The sequence below is a fragment of the Tachypleus tridentatus genome, chromosome 9, assembly GCF_004210375.1.
Source record: "Tachypleus tridentatus isolate NWPU-2018 chromosome 9, ASM421037v1, whole genome shotgun sequence".
NCBI lineage: Eukaryota > Metazoa > Arthropoda > Merostomata > Xiphosura > Limulidae > Tachypleus > Tachypleus tridentatus.
Window position 1 is genome coordinate 73603605 of NC_134833.1, and position 16348 is coordinate 73619952.

The 16348-nt window shown below is 33.5% G+C and overlaps 1 protein-coding gene across 50 annotated transcripts in view; it reads left to right on the forward strand.

Moving 5' to 3' along the window:
- The window catches only part of LOC143225498 (CUGBP Elav-like family member 2), a 424936-nt gene that overhangs the window by 333070 nt on the left and 75518 nt on the right, over positions 1–16348 (forward strand). The window lies entirely within an intron of this gene.

The following is a 16348-nucleotide window of genomic DNA, read 5'->3' on the forward strand; positions in this document are numbered from 1 at the left end:
GTGATATTCTGCTACAGTTAGACGACAAATATAATATATACCCTGTTTATTATTTTTCTACAAAAAGTTTGATTTTCACAAAAAGGGTTATTCTGTTGTGGAAAAAGAAACATTGGCTTTAGTGTTAGCTTTAGAACATTTCAATGTGTATGTATCTGCATCACAACAACATCTTGTCATTTATACTGATCACAACCCACAAACGTTTTGAAACCAAATGAAGAACAAAAACAGAAGAAGACTTAAATTGGAGTTTATTGTTACAAGAGTATGGTTTGATGATAATTCACGTCAAAGGAGTTGATAATATTTGTGCTAACGCACTTTCACGTGCAGTGTAATTTTACGATCATAAGGTTATTTGTATTGTATTATATACTGTCATGATTGAAGTTTTGTAACTCTTTGACACTGTGTCATAATTAATGTATTTTTTGCAATGCATATATGTAATATTTTAGTGAAAATTGTCTAAAGCCATTTTTTTTTCATTCTTTAAGGAAGGAGGTGTGACGGATTTACTATTATATATCTGTTTTAATATCGATGTTTGCTTAAGTTTATATTTACAAATGTACTCAACTTATACTTTTAAATCTGTATTGTGAAATTCCAGCTTATTTACTAAAATTGTAGAGTATTCTCGATGCAAGAATCAACAATATTCTTGTGTACGTAAACACTAGTGTATCGTCAGTAATCTTATTGTGCAGGCTAAAATGTATAGAAACTATCCAACGTTAGCTTGTAAATGTAACCAACGCGATGCGCCAAGAGACAGCTTATAATGATGGTTTTCTATAGTTGGTATATTGAAAACCCTCGAAGGAAAAACTGTCATTAACGTTTATTAATCGGGAATTTCAGTTATATTGACCAGGAATGATTATAGATATCTAACATTCAAACCATTACCTTCCTTTTAATTTTTTTTTCTTGTTATGGCGTTGAATGCCTTTTACAAGCTGTTTAAGCATGACTGTACTTTATTATATCTATTACAAGTCATTAGTATTAGGCCTATTATACATTGTAGAATTGCATTTTGTCTAGCCCTTTCGGTGTTTTTAAAAAATAGTAGAATGTATAATAATAGTATTCCTTCCGGCTTGATGAACTCTGGATTAAATAAAACGAGTTGTTTTGCTAATGGATACGACCAACGTCGTGTGGTTAGAATACTATTATTACTTACATTAATTTAAAAAAAAACCTAATGGAATAGCTAAAGAATTCAGTACTTAAAGAAATTTTGAGATTGATACTAATATATTCTCGTAAACGTTTGTGTGTGTGTGTAAAAAAGGGAAACATATTATAAAAATGTTTTACTTTTGCACAGATTAACGTTGTTTATGAGTTAAGGAGATGAGGTATTAATAGTCTGAATTTCTATCAGTACTTATTCTTAAGTAACTGGCAGGTCCATTACCTGAGCCTTCCTCTTTTTCACCATCTTAGCATCAGTTTTTCAGACAGAATTTAATAGATTTTTCAAATATAGCTCCACGTCACGCTGACCGTCACTCGACTTTACTACTTTGCGATATGTGGAATTGATTACCATTATACCCTCGATAACCAGAATATGCAAGATTGTGTGATATTCGAATTTTAGTCCTTATAGCTATTGTGGATGTGGTCAGGACTTTTAAATATTTTATGCAACATCTCCAAGAAAAATTACCAAAAGTTCTTGTCAGATGTTTTGCCAACAAAAATTAGATTGTGTTAAGTCTGCTGGACGATGCATATTACAGGCTTCAGAAGACCAGTTTTTACACCTGACGATAAGTAGTGATTTACGTTTGTTTTTCAACAATAACAAACTTTGGACTGCTTGAATTTTAAATTGTTGGTGTTTTCATAAAAAGTTAATAGAAATTCAACTCATTATTATAATTAATTAGGTCGTTAAAATAGCATAATGATTAGATAAGGTTACGTCAAATAAAACATTTTAGCATGACTGGTGTGTTTATTAAGCTATGAGACATTAAACATTCCCAACTGTTGAAATGTTCACAAGTATGTCAGGAATTCGTTTACAGACGTACATCACTTAAATCCTTTGTTGTATTCCTCATGGTGGACAGAACGCAGACAGCCTCTCATGAAGTTTTGCGTTAAGTTAAACAAACAAACGTTGAAATAAAATGGAAAACTGCAAGTTGTGTGTAAGATAATAAAAATACATCTGTTTGGTATTTGTTATTTTTGGAGCTGGAGGGGACAAATGTATAAAAAGCTGAATCCATCCTTCACGAAGTGGTTTCCCAAGGTCGAATATTTCACATGAGAGACATCATCCAGTCAAGTGCGGCACTACTATTTTTACCCAGACGCCTTTTGTCCTCCCTTTATCTCTTTATATCAGCATGGAAGCCAATAAGATTTTTTCCACTTGTTGTAAATCTCTGTAATGACTGCTTTGGTCGCCTTGATGTCTCGAAAGGTTTGTCCAGGCCTGTGATATCTTTTATATCGAAGAGATTGATGGCGAACCATTTTTCCACGTCACTTCTGTATTAAGACGTCACATTAAGCCTCGTAATGAGAAGACACCGACTGATGTCAACGACAGAGGATAGGACTTACGATCGATATAAAAGCCCATCTTTTAATCGTTTTGGAAAAGATAATTTAAAAAAGGACTGACCAGTGCATCCATTGCTTCCGACTGGTTATTAAACGTCCAGATTCATCAGTACATGGCTGTTGTACTTACAAGACTAATTATTAGTTACATGTCTGTCATGCGTAATATTTGTACATTTCTTACACAGTTATGAATTTGTTAATCGGAACTTGATGTTATAAATTATGATCTACATAACGTATTGGTTGTGAATGGGGAAGATATTTTATTTAATAATATTATATTAAGTGGGTTTCATTAGTATTATAATGATACTGTTTATGGTGTGAACAGACATTCTAGGCCTTTGTTTAACGTATAATTTTTCTCCTTACCCTTACTGTTTTATTATAGCCACCATTTATTTTATTGATGTTGCACTTATTCTGGTTCAAGGTACTGAGTTATTTCGTGCACTATAATACTGCTTTGTTTATTGACTTGGAAAGAAGACACCTCATTACACTAATAGTAGTTATTTGAATTGGGAGTTTTTAATAGATATAAAACAGTTTTTTTCGCATAAAACAAGTAAGCGTATTATCGTGGAAAATAAGACTTTGACTGCAGATTGTGGCTTTGAACGCATATCTCACGTGTTCAGTTCTTTTCTAGAAAGTGCTTAATTTCCTAGGTTTATGTAGTACAGCTAGATAGGTCGTCATCCATAAATATTAATGTGTTAATAATTACCACACCTTTGTTGGCTGTCTGTACTTTGTATAACATCACTACAGTGGTTCTTTGTGTGATGGCGACCGTTGGTTTAAAGCATTCTTGTGACACGCAATGTCAGCAATTTACTCTCAAATAACCAGGTAAAATGGCTCGTTGTTCTAGCAAGGATCTATTCTAACATTAGAAACAAAATAAAATCTACTTTCGATAAGTGGGCGTATACACGTTGGTATTAGTGTTCTTTCGTGACTAGTTAATAAAAAGTTAATAAGGGGAGATGATGATATTAGTGTTCAGTACATTTAAGCTTCTTGTGTTTAAAAAATAACTCTCTGGAAGTATAGTGGTAATTCACTTTATTACTCTGTTGTGAATATAGCTTTGTGTGGGTATTTTAAGGTTAGATCAGTTACTAACTACAAATTTATCTTTACATTGAAGGTTTAAGGATTTATAAGTGTCAGATTTTGTACTTTGTTTTTTACGACCCTCGTCTTAGTTAACGGATATGTCTTAATGGGCGTTTAAGGAATTTGTACTTTTGTTTGTCTATCCCAGCTATGAAAGTCACATTCCAAGTTATTGATCACTGAAATTTTTCTCGTATATTCCTTAGCACCTGCAGTTGTTTTTTGTTTTTTTTCATGCGTACTACCAGTTTCACAACACTATAATATAAATCTCTGGCTTTCTTGCTGCTGTTTATTTTTTTCGAACTGACGTGTTAGGGTCTGACATTCACTTTTGTATAAGCTTTACTAATTTACCCACACTGACTGCCAAAAGAGTAATATCGAACTGCTTCCATTTAATGTTTGCACATATTTATCTGCATTTAGTTTTTACTTTAAAAAAAGTATTTGTAAGCAGCTAGTTTATGGCGTTGTCATGTTATAAATATGAATGGTGTTGAGAAAGGCATGTAGCATGAAAATTAAAATCATTTGGAAACAGCAGGTTTACATCTCACAAAACCAAAACTGGTTCCTGAAGAAGGTGTAGTTATAAACAGTGCTGTTCAGAAAAGACGCTGAGTTATTGAGCAATAAGCCATGAATTAATTTAAAATACATTTTTCTTTACACTAGACAAATTCTGCCTTTAGTAATTACATCTCGATTCAAAGTACTTTGAGTTTGATATTTATCTGATTACTCGATAATTGCCTACCATAAACGTTTCAATTACTGTATTTCGATTTAATTGAGTTCGACAGGTTCCTCAAGAAGATATTGTTTTATGGTGATTCACCAGCCTGATCAAATCCTTAACTTTTTTTTTTTTTAGATTTTATTAACTTCTGCATTAAAACATAGTTTTATGATGTGTAAGTTGCTAACTGGTGTCCGTTATTTCATATATTTTATTTAAAAGAAGGGACATTCAACTTCAAAAAAAAAAGTAATTCTATAAATTATGATACTTCAACTAATACCTTCGCAAGGATGCGATGCAATAAAAACTGAGTACAAGTTTACTGATGCAGTCTTTTTTTTTGCAGTGTACACTGGCAAAGATGTCGAAACAGTGATATTAACGATTTACTTTTCTCTGAAAATGAAAGCCATTTATCTTTTTTTATCCGAGATTAAACGAGTATTTAGTAATAACATAAAACAGTTTTGTGGTTATAGCATGACAGACATACCATACATTAAAATCTTGGTTAATGGGCGCTGCACCATTAACGGCAGACCTTTTCAACCTCTTCTTTTTCCTAGTATTTGTAAACAAAATAAATCTTACACTAATGGACACCTCGATATTTGTAATTAAGGGTATAGTCTTTAGTCTCGTTTTCTATTTGGTATTCCATAAAGCGACCAGTTACATTTTTATGACTGTATGGATACCGCTGAATTTCAAGCTTCCCACAAGAATGCCTAATGTTGACGATGTTGATTGGATTGATTCGGAACCGGATAGTATAATAAGCGTTTTCAAAGATTCAAAGTGCAATTTTATTATTTCTGGTTTTAAACACTGTGGGATAAATGAACTAATAAGCTCTGCATCTTCTTTACGGAGCAGTGGTTAAGTCGGCTTATTTCTGAGCGCGTGCTTTGTTCCTCTCGAGAGTATCGTATTACAGTGTCACAAACAGTCTAATGATACAAACTGTAATTTATTCCTTTTTTAACGTATTTCTGTTTCAGTGTTTGACAGTAAAATAAAACAGAAAATAAATGTGAAATGTTTAGCAATTAAAACTCTGAAGAGAAGTACTTTGAAAATTGCAATTTTGTTAAACAGTAATAAAAAAAAAAATGGCACAACTAATCCACCTCCTGAGATCTCCTGTTGACAACCTTTCATGTCATGACAAAGTACAACTCAGGAACATCCATGTCTTGCATACATGTAACAAAATGGAGAGGGTAAGGATCCTAAAATTCAGAAATTTAATATGGTCTGTACGAAATCTAGCTTTGCTGTGGCTCATTTGTGATATTTAGAGCATCTTGCTATGGAGGGCATTTGGACGCAGTCGGAAGGATGCTATTAATGTCGATGTTCTGTATTCAAAAGCGTTAATAGTGCCTAAAACATGATTGGTTTTAATTATTATATATTTCTACACTGTGTTTATCTGAAGTATAAACTAACCTTTAGAAAGCATAACGAGGAACTTGTTACATTTTTTATGGGCGTCGGAACCAAACAATATATGTGTTGTACTCTGTTTGTGTTCATTAAGAATAACCAGATATCATGGTATTTTTTGATGTTTCAGAAGCATATTTGTACAGTATTGTTTTGTTTCGGAAATATAAGATGTTTGTAGTGTTGGTTATTGTTGAAGCATAAGCAGATATTTGTATAGTTTTTGTTTTAAAAACAGATATTTGTACAGTGTGTTTTCGTGTGTTTGAAGTAAAAGCAAGTTTTTATTTATTTTATAAACTACTCCATAACAAATAACGGGTGTAAATATTTACATTGGTCTTCAAGATTACTTTTTTTATGCAACTCCAAGGGTCGATGCAATTTGTTATGTTTATACTGGGTAGCTGCTGTTGTGAAAATTTAAGTTGTTTTGCCACATTTTGCATGTGTTACTCCCATTGGAAGTATAATAACCCCATTTCATTCTCATTTTTGATTGCTTTCTATTTTAGTGATTGCTTTAATAGTCCTTGCTGTTTCTGTATAATCATGTCAGTTGCGCGTGGGATTTTTTTACGAATACGTACATAATACTGCAAACTTTGGAAGCTGAATAAAAACTGTTAAAGAGAAACAGTAGCTTATTTGTATCCAGGTCCATAGTGGAGAGGATGTGGATGATTATGCAAGACTCAAACGGTAAAAAAACTATAAAAAAAAATTTGCGACCAGTCATACTGTAGTGTTTGCACATGATCTCTATCATCAGAATTTGCACCAATACCCTGTCTATACTCCTTACAAATAGACAGTTTCTTTCTTTTTTTTATTGATTAACAAGTTTATGTTTGACAGCCAGGGGTGAACGATGTGTTCAGTGAAACATCATTGAATATGGTTGTTTAGACGGCCATTATGTTGTTCTGTGGATAAACCCGAATATGTTTTTACCTACAGATCTTACTGGACCCGGCTACACCCACTTTCTCTAGTACAACGCGCCTTGACTTGTCCTGATGCAGGATAATTACTGGTGTTATTCTACTAGATTTTCTTGTACGAATCCAAATGTAAATTTCAAGGATCTCTCGTATGTTCAAGGTTTACCATACGACGTCAGAGACCATGGAAATAGCCAGGATTACCATAAATACCACACTGTAATCAATAAACGTATATTCAACTAGTGTAGAAACTGTTATCAATGCAGGGGGAGCTATATTCATTATTACCCAGTATCGCGTTCTGCCAAATACGAATTTCTAATAACTGACTATTTTCAGTTTGAGGGCATTCGTGTTCCGGAACGGTAATCAGTGATATGTTCCTAATAAAACTTCTCCAATTATATGTATTCGGTGACTCAGTGGTGTCCTAAAATATGTTATTTTATCAGCTCTTGTGTTTTATTTTGTTCGGGAATAATATAGCTAAAATACATCGTGAGTATCTAACCGCGAAATGCTGACATGTTACTCAATTTTGAAGTAATTCGTAATAGTAATATTAGCACCCTGCTAATGCACACTGGTATACATGAAAGACGTTTAGTCACCTCGAATGATATTATCAAAGTGGTCATCAAGGTCTGACTAAATCTACAAGGTTATTCACAAAATATTTTGTATAACATTAATTCGTTATAAGAATGGAACAAGGTATGATTTACTTTGGCAAAAAGTCAACGCCAATTAGATAATACAGGGTGGTCAAAATTCTTTCCTATTTTAGAATTTAATAATTAAGTAGCATACAGTATTCAATATCTTGTAGCCAAGCATAAATATTGTTATTGGCATTTCATTATCATTGTATGAGTATTTTCTTGAAAAGTACTTTAAACATATTATTCTTACATTTTAACTATGCGTGTCCGGTGTTTATGTTACTAGCAATTTTACATTCGGCAGAGAATTAATAAATCATTTCTCCTCCCACTTTTTAAAATTGGAGTTTTTCTTTATCCAGCTTTACATGCCCCCTGTCACCGAACATACCCTTTCAGCCATGGGGACATTTTTACGTTAAGGTCAATCCCACTGTTGTTTGTGAAAAAGTAAAGCTACTAAAAGTTTTATTCCTAAATTTCTGATTTGTTTGTATAGAAGTGTTTAATATTCTGATACAAACTGTGCACCTTGTACTTGTTTGTAATACTGAGAGGTGGGTAGCCACGTTAAAGGTTTGTATATTTACTCTGATGGTTTATTAGATAATCGTGGGATATATAGAAATAGCGCTTAACAAAAGTTAATTTGGTTTATCTGATGTACCTTAATCACATTTTATTTTGTATCTGCGTAATTATCGAATGGTTAGTGTGTCGAGCTAGACTGAATTGTCTAACGTTCGAGACATAATGCTTTGCACTTTCATCTGTGGACATGTTATGAAACCGACCGTCTTATTATTGTTATTACCATTATTCGATTTAAAGAGCTAGTTCTTGTCGCGGCTGATGTTGTTGGCTGACTTCCCTCCTTGCAACCTGTCAGGTCAAAAGTAGGAACAGCTAGACGCAGATTAGTGCTCTGTGTGTCTTTGCATGAAAATTCGAAACCAAATCACCTTATGCAAACATAGAAAACAAAGACGTTATAACTTAAACAGTTATACACTTCAAGAACTTCGCCATTATTTTGATCAAAACTCAGTTCATAAAAAATTATGCTGGAAATATCGGGATTCCCGTTTTTACTGACTTTTCCAAACGAAAACATGATTATTTCGATTGGAAATCATTCCAGCGAAATTGGTTTTAATATTATCAAGGTAGTTTAACCTACTTTTTATCTTAAGCACATGCTAAAAATGACTTTTCAGCGAAATATTACATTTTTGTACAGACCTATAAATTCCCGACAAAGGTCTTTCAGAAAGCGAATGAGAGATTCTTGTAAAATATATGTCCGTCTTTTCCGATTGGAACATAAATCTGTAGACTGTAAAATATTCTTAAAGATTAGAATTGTAAGAAAAGTATGTGAACTTCAATTTTAGGTTATGAAATCGCCAGTACTCAAATCATTTCCTGTTTCGCTTTTTCTGTTACACGTTTCTACAATCCTATTATATCCAGCTTCTGTTTATTAACACGAGTTATTTCTGAGTCATACTGATGTGATTTAAGAAAGTTCATATGCTATGGCTCCGTATGAGTATTTTTTTGAAAAGTACTTTAAAAATCTCTTTATTCTAAAATCTTAACTGTGATTGTCTCTTTCTTTACGTTACTAGCAGTTTTCGGGGATTGAGGATGTTTGGCAACTGCGACTGAATGACTCTGTAATTCCTGCATGTTAATGTATTGTTAAAAACAAAACAAAAACGAATTGTTACAAATGATGAGAAATGGGCCTAACGTAATAAGACGGTTAGGGCGCTTGACTTGCAATCTGAGAATCGCGGGTTTGAATCCCTGTCACACCAAACATGTTCGCCCTTTCAGCCGTATAGACGTTATAATGTAAGGTTAATACTATTTTTCGTTAGTAAAAGAGTAACCCAAGAGTTAGTAGTGGGTGGTGATTACCAGATGTTTTCCCTCTAGGTTTTACTGCTAAAGTAGTGACGGATAGCGCAGATTGCCTTCTCGAAGCTTTGTACGAAATTCAAAACAAACCAAACTGTGATGAAATTATAAAGATTATGTCATTGCATATAATAAAGCCGTGCTGTAGAGTAACCAAGGCTTTGGTTTTTATGATGGAAGAAAGAATTTTGTGCGAGTTCCTTTTAATTTTTTTCTTAACCTCTATCTTACGGAATGAAAAAAAAAAGTTTAAAATATTTCGTCGCGTGCTATATGACGTTTATAATGAACAATAAATATCGGTCTCGTAGAATTTAAGTCTCCTGTTTCACTGCTGTTTTTGCGACCACCTATTTGTTTATTTAAAGTTTTTGTTCTGTAAGGATTTATACATATGATTAGTTATTCCCGAATGATGTGATCAGAGGAAAAAAACACGAATTTTCAAATTTCGCTTTTAAGACAAAGAAATACAATTGATTCATTTTACATACATAGCCAAGTACCTTGACACTCTGAGGTCTGTTTGAGGAAATTTTGCCTTTCGTAGGAAATAAAAACTTGGTATTTCTGAGCCATTAGAATTTATTACCATAGACTCGCTTAGCTATTATAGCCAAAACCATAACTTGCGTGCTACGATTAGATCCCGGCCATTTAGCGCTTCAAGAGTCTAAATGTATCGGTTACGGACAGAAATGGAAAATTTCACTCTCTTGGGAATGAGGAACTAACCATGTGCGATGTGGAATGAAGGCAAGGGACCGTTTCGACAAGTTTCTTTGAAAAATGTGTTTGCTCCCCCCCCTGTTTTTTTTTCTTTTTTTACTTTTACGTTAAACCATACATATTTCATTTGTCAACCTTATCTGTTACGAAATTAATTAAGTAGTATAAAGAATGTAAAATATAATAAACATTGGATTTAATAATTCTTGCCCTGAATAATAATATAAAAAATGAACACGTAACCGGGCCAAGAATGTATTTGGTATACAAACTTTTATTGGCTACAAATTAATAAGAATACAAACTTAAATGGTATATGCAATAAAATACAAGAATGTTATCTACATAGTTTATCTTATTGTATACTATTTTTAACCACTTTCGCACTTTTATCGGTGGTAGTAACATTGGTAATTTATATATGGTACTGTAAATGGTAGTGGTGTGTATTATTTTCATTTTGTCTTCTATTCTACTCTTATGAAAGGTCTACCTAGCTTGTTGTAGACGCCCTTTCTTTTTCCTCATCAGAATTATATCCTTTCTGTTGGTCAACGGCAGGTTTACTGACTTAAGATGCTTAAATTCGGAGTTCGATTCCCCGTGGTGGACAGAGCGCAAATACTGTTGCGTAGCTATGTGTGTTTTCTTATAGCAAAGCCACATCAAGCTACGTGTTATGTCTACCAAGGGGGAATCGAACCCCTGATTTTAGCGTTGTAAGTTTGTAGACTTAACGCTGTACCAGCGGGTGACGTTGTGTAGCTATGCACTGCAAAGTCATCACCGAAGTTATTATTGACATGTTTGTAACATTTATTCAACAGAATCGGCAATAGAAGCTCTCGATTTTTCCTGTCTCTCTGAAGCACAAGAGGAGATTTATTTGACTCTTTCAATTAACTTTCTCTGATTTAGATGGGAGATTACGTTTTCTTGATCCCATTTTTCGTCGTTTCATGGAGAACAAGAATGTTTTTCCTCTACGTGAAAAATACAAAGAGAATATTTATTTTACTTCCTAGATAAACTTTCAAAGACATCAATGATATATGCTTTAGCTCTTATTTTCCTTTATAATAAACAATTTTTCATGTAGAATAAAAGGGAGTAGAAAGTTGCAACTGGTGTGTTAAAGGACATTTTGTTAGTTTCACGGCTGAAAAAACAACATAATAATTACAAGGTTCAATAAAACATTTTTTTTTAAATATTGGTGGACTTGAGAAGTATAATTGGTTTAATTAACAATGTTATTAGTTCCAGTATATAATTTTAAAAACCAGTTACGGTTAATAAAAACTTCAAATAGCAGTGCTATTGGCATATTTTATCCTTTCGAATTCTCACACTAAACATCATCGCTCTTTCAACCGTAATGGTGTTGTAACGGTCAACCCACAATTTGTTGGTAAAAAAGGAACTCAAATGTTGACAGTGGGTGGTAATGATTAGTTACTGCTAAATTAAGTATGGAATTAATGGGGAGGGAGGGAAAAAAAGACCTTTCGATTTCGATTGTTTTTGTTGGCTTAAAGGGCGATGTAATCAGGAAAAAATACAGGATACCATCTGTTCATCGGGTTTTGACTGTTCTAAAGAACCTTTAAAGAGTAGAAATCCATGCTTATGTATATGGTAAACACAGAAAATTTAAAATTTGTACAGAAATCCTTTAATAGCTTACCTTTTGGTAAGGTTCTTAATGTAGAAAGAGTGCAGGGGGCTTAAAATTGCACTAATTTGCGGCATTTTTTTTTACATTTGCAGTATCTGGCCAAAGAGTTAATTATATTTTGCTCTTCGGTTTAACATTTTACAGGATGGACGAAAATTAGAAAAAAAGATCTTTTTTTTTTATTTTAAAATCTCAAAGAAGCCCTGTTGTGCAGGTATATGTAAAAATAATTCGTTTAATATTCTCTTCAAAAAGCACTAGCAAATGCCGTAATTGGAATAAATTCTTATACCTACATTAGTTAAGTGAGTATGTGTATGCATAAGTTCTTGCTAGGAACACAGATACAACAATTTAATAGCTTCAAAGAAGAATATAAAGGACACAACATTATAAATATTTTCACGTAAAAACAAATAGCATGGCAACATACCACATCTACATGTTTGTTTAGTTAGGACTCTTATCAATTAAGGATGTCCACTACTTGATTGGTCACTGTATTTATTATTCATAAAGGTATTTGGAGTTAACTCGTATACGCACAGTGTTCACTAATTTATCTGTACTTTGTTGATATCATCTTGTGGAAACATTGATTTTATTGTACACAGTAGTTGAATTTGTATTGTCTATTCATTTTTAAAACAAAGAGTCGTACTTTGAACCGATCATGAATAAGTAGACCAGTCGATATATGTCATTAATTATGCAATACTATTGATCTCTGTTGTCCATTAAGGGATTACCTGGGTATAAAGGTTCTGACGAATAAATAGTTGGAAATATATTGAAGGCCGTAAGAAGTTTTAACTTTTTTAAATTTAACTTCAAATAAGGATTTCCACTGATGAAATTTTATTTACGAATTACAGTTGTAAAAGTGGCGATTTGTATGTGTGTAACACATCATGTCTTTTAGAGCCATAGTAGTTTGTGCGTATTATTGTAGTCTTTAGTCATGTTCACTGACGATGATCGTAAATTATCTGCTTAAAATTTTCCAAGTAGTATCAAACGACCTAAAAAACAATTAAACTCAATAAGTATGTAGCAAATTCATACTTTTGGATTTTGAGTCTACTGGAAGCACATTGAAGAATTGTGTGGTATTGGCATTGTTGCCTCCGTGTAGTTTTATCATATTAAATATAACTCAAGTGGCCTAACGGAAAATAATGTCTGGACATTAAGGGAACCCTTCCGACTGCGTCCAAATACTCTCGATAGCAAGATGCTCTTAATATCACAAATGGGCCACTGAAAAGCTGGATTTCATATTGACCACACTAAATTTCTGAATTTTAAAGTCTCCATTTTGTTCCTTGTATGCAAGACACGGGTGTTCGTGAGTTTCACTTTGTCATGGCAGGGAGCATATTGTCAAAAGATCTCATGGGGATGGATTAGCTGTACCCTTTTTTTCTCTCTTTATTATTCATCACTCAGAGTACTTCAGTTTGAACTGCTAAACTGTGAAACATTGAAGTAGAAATACGCTGAAAATAAAGGAACAAATCAGTTTGTGTCATTATACTGTTTATGGTACTGTAATACGATAGTCTCGAGAGGAACAAAGCGTGCGCGCACCGAATTAAGCCGACTTGACCACAGCTCCGAGAACACAAGTTGGAACTTATCAGCTTATGTATCCTACAGTGTTTACAACAAGAATTCCCCAGAGTAATAAAATTGCACTTTTAATCTGTCAAAACTTTTGTTACAGTATATTATTAATTCGAAGCCGATACATTGTAGATGTTATAATATTGGGCATTCTTCTGGGATGCTTGAAATTTAGTGGTATACCATACAGGTATACAAGTATTGCTGGCCGCTTCATCTAGTACCCGTATAGAGAATGAGACTAAAGACAGTGCCGTTAATTCAGAATATCGAGTGGGAAAAATAAAAACTGAAAAGGTTAGTCTTAATTGCGTGGTACCTATTCGTCGAGGTTATACTGTATGCGTTTGTAAGTTTAAAAGGTTGAACTCACTAATGAAATCATCGTTCAATATCCTGAAAGCTGTTGTTGTTGTTTTAATCTTTTTTATGGAGCTGAGCGTAGCGCAGTGGTCAGTGCACCAAATGGTGAGCAGTAGTTCTGTAATTTGTGTTGCGTTACCACAGAAAGAAAAAGACAAAAGCGCGTTCCGCTTATTGCTTCTGTGGGTGCACTACGAGAGTAAGTCAGACAAGACTATTCCAAATATTAATAGTGTCTGGTGTTTTTACTAGCTGTCTTTTTTCTAGTCTGTCGTCCTAAAATTGGGACGGTTATCTCAGTTAGCCCTTGTGTTGCTTAATTCTGAATTCTGCATACGTGGAAACATACTTTTTTTTAAACTTCAAAATTAATTGATCTGTGGCTTCTTTCCGAAAAGGATGCTCTGTTAGAAGATTTATTTCTTGCAATTTGAAGGACATATATGCCGCAATCATTAAATAGCAGCTTTCGTTAGTACCTTCTAGTGGTATACTTTATCTGAAAATTGGAAGGATTCTGCACATTCCTTTGAGCAATTTAGTCGGGAAACTGAAGAGCTGTCCATTCAACTAATTGTTTAAATCTGTAGCTATTAAAGCAACATCAGATATTACTATGATAGAAAGGAGCCATTGTAAATAATAGACAAGTATTTGACAATTTTGCTTTTAAAATTAGGTTTATGTAGCGAGTTGTAAAAGTTAGACATTAACTCAGTTTTTGTTTGAATCCCTAAAACTTTCATGCTTGCTTTAGTTTTGGGTCTTACATGGTCTGTTAGTTCGGGCACTCAACCCGCAGTCTGCGGATCGCGGGGTCGAATCACGTCATTGAACATGCTCGCCTTTTCAGTTTTACTGTTGGTTGGTAAAGAGTAGCCCAAAAGTTGGCAATGGGTAGTGATAAATAGCAGACTTCCCTTTATCTCTTCACAATTAGAGACGGATAGCCCTTAATTAGCTTTGTGCGTAATTCAATACGGTGTCATTAGAAGAGAAGGTCCTGGTACTAAACAGTTCATGTTTTGGTTTGCAATACCCCTCAATTAAAACTTTTATTAAGCTATTTATTACATAAATTTTGATTTCATCCAGTTAAGAAACGCGTAAAGAGCTAGTTGTTGACACTATTTTGCGTATAATCCAATGCATCTGTTGTGGCGGCAGCACGTAATGGAAGGAAAGGGAGGCTATATCTCTTCAAATAATTTAAATAGATGAAATATGTATTTATGTTTTATATTAATACTTATATTTTCTTTGTTTTGGGCATTGAAGTTTTGAAAACGTATATTTTTGTAGCAAAACGCTCACAATTATTCTTGTTCCGCACTATGTCTTCATTGAGGTGACCTCTCGCGACACGAAGGCTATTAGTTTTGTTTTATAGCTGAAATTCTTATTTTCAGAATGTTTATCCCTTGTGTAGGAATGATATAGAACCACAAGTTTGTTGTACAGCATTTTTATTGTAAGACGTACCACTCCAAAGAAGAGATATAGTAGCTAATTGTAATATTTCATTGATGAATATACCCGTAATTTATTCCCTCTGACAGTTATGTGGCAATGCGTACATAAAGGTTTTTCCCCACACATAAACAGTTACTCGTAGCTGACAGTTTTATTTGTTTGTTGTTTTTTTCCAGTGTCAGGGTTACCCCAATAACCATGTCAAAATTTAAAACATCGCTTAACGCTGAATAATCAAAAGAATTAATTCGTTACCAAAACTAGAAGAAGGAAAAAAGCAGTCAGTACTAAGATCGGCCATATGAACCTGGTAACATTTGGTGGTGTACTGCATGTTGAGTTTGCGTCAGTGGCTTTAAGATTTATCCGTACAATGTTTATATGCTGTGGGGAAACAGCGAATAAGAGCCTTGCTTTCTTGCCTAAGTTAACGGGGGATTTTTTAGGCAATCTAGGTTAAAAAAATAATAATAATAATTTCAAGAAACACTTGCAACCATCAAGAGCCTACAAGCTTCAAAATTTCAAAGCCGCAGTGATCAACTATTTTGTTCAAATTTAATGGTTATGAGATTATTCATTGTTTATATATATATATATATATATAAATAATTAAAGACGAATTTATTTAATAATGTGCGATCAGTTGGTTAAAAATTGCAACAACGTATATTCATGTAGAGAATATTTTGAAGTTTTACAGTTTAATAATATTTAGACCTTGTCTTGCACGACAATGTTACAAATGTGTTTGGAGTTATGAAGGATCAACAATTTGAATTCACATATGAATAAATGTAGGATAACAGTAGTTATCCATTAGTTGCCTCGCTTTTGAGCGAACTTTAAGAACTTCTTTTTGGTATGGCCTTAAACATTTGACCAGCTAGTATTTAGGTTAATTTCATAGTGCTCACATTCTCCCTGTTAAATGCTAAAAACGTTTTTTTATTTTCTTGTTTTCATCTTTTGAAGCTGTACTCAAATAAGTGGTTGAGTCTACCAACGCAAAATGCAGTTTTTT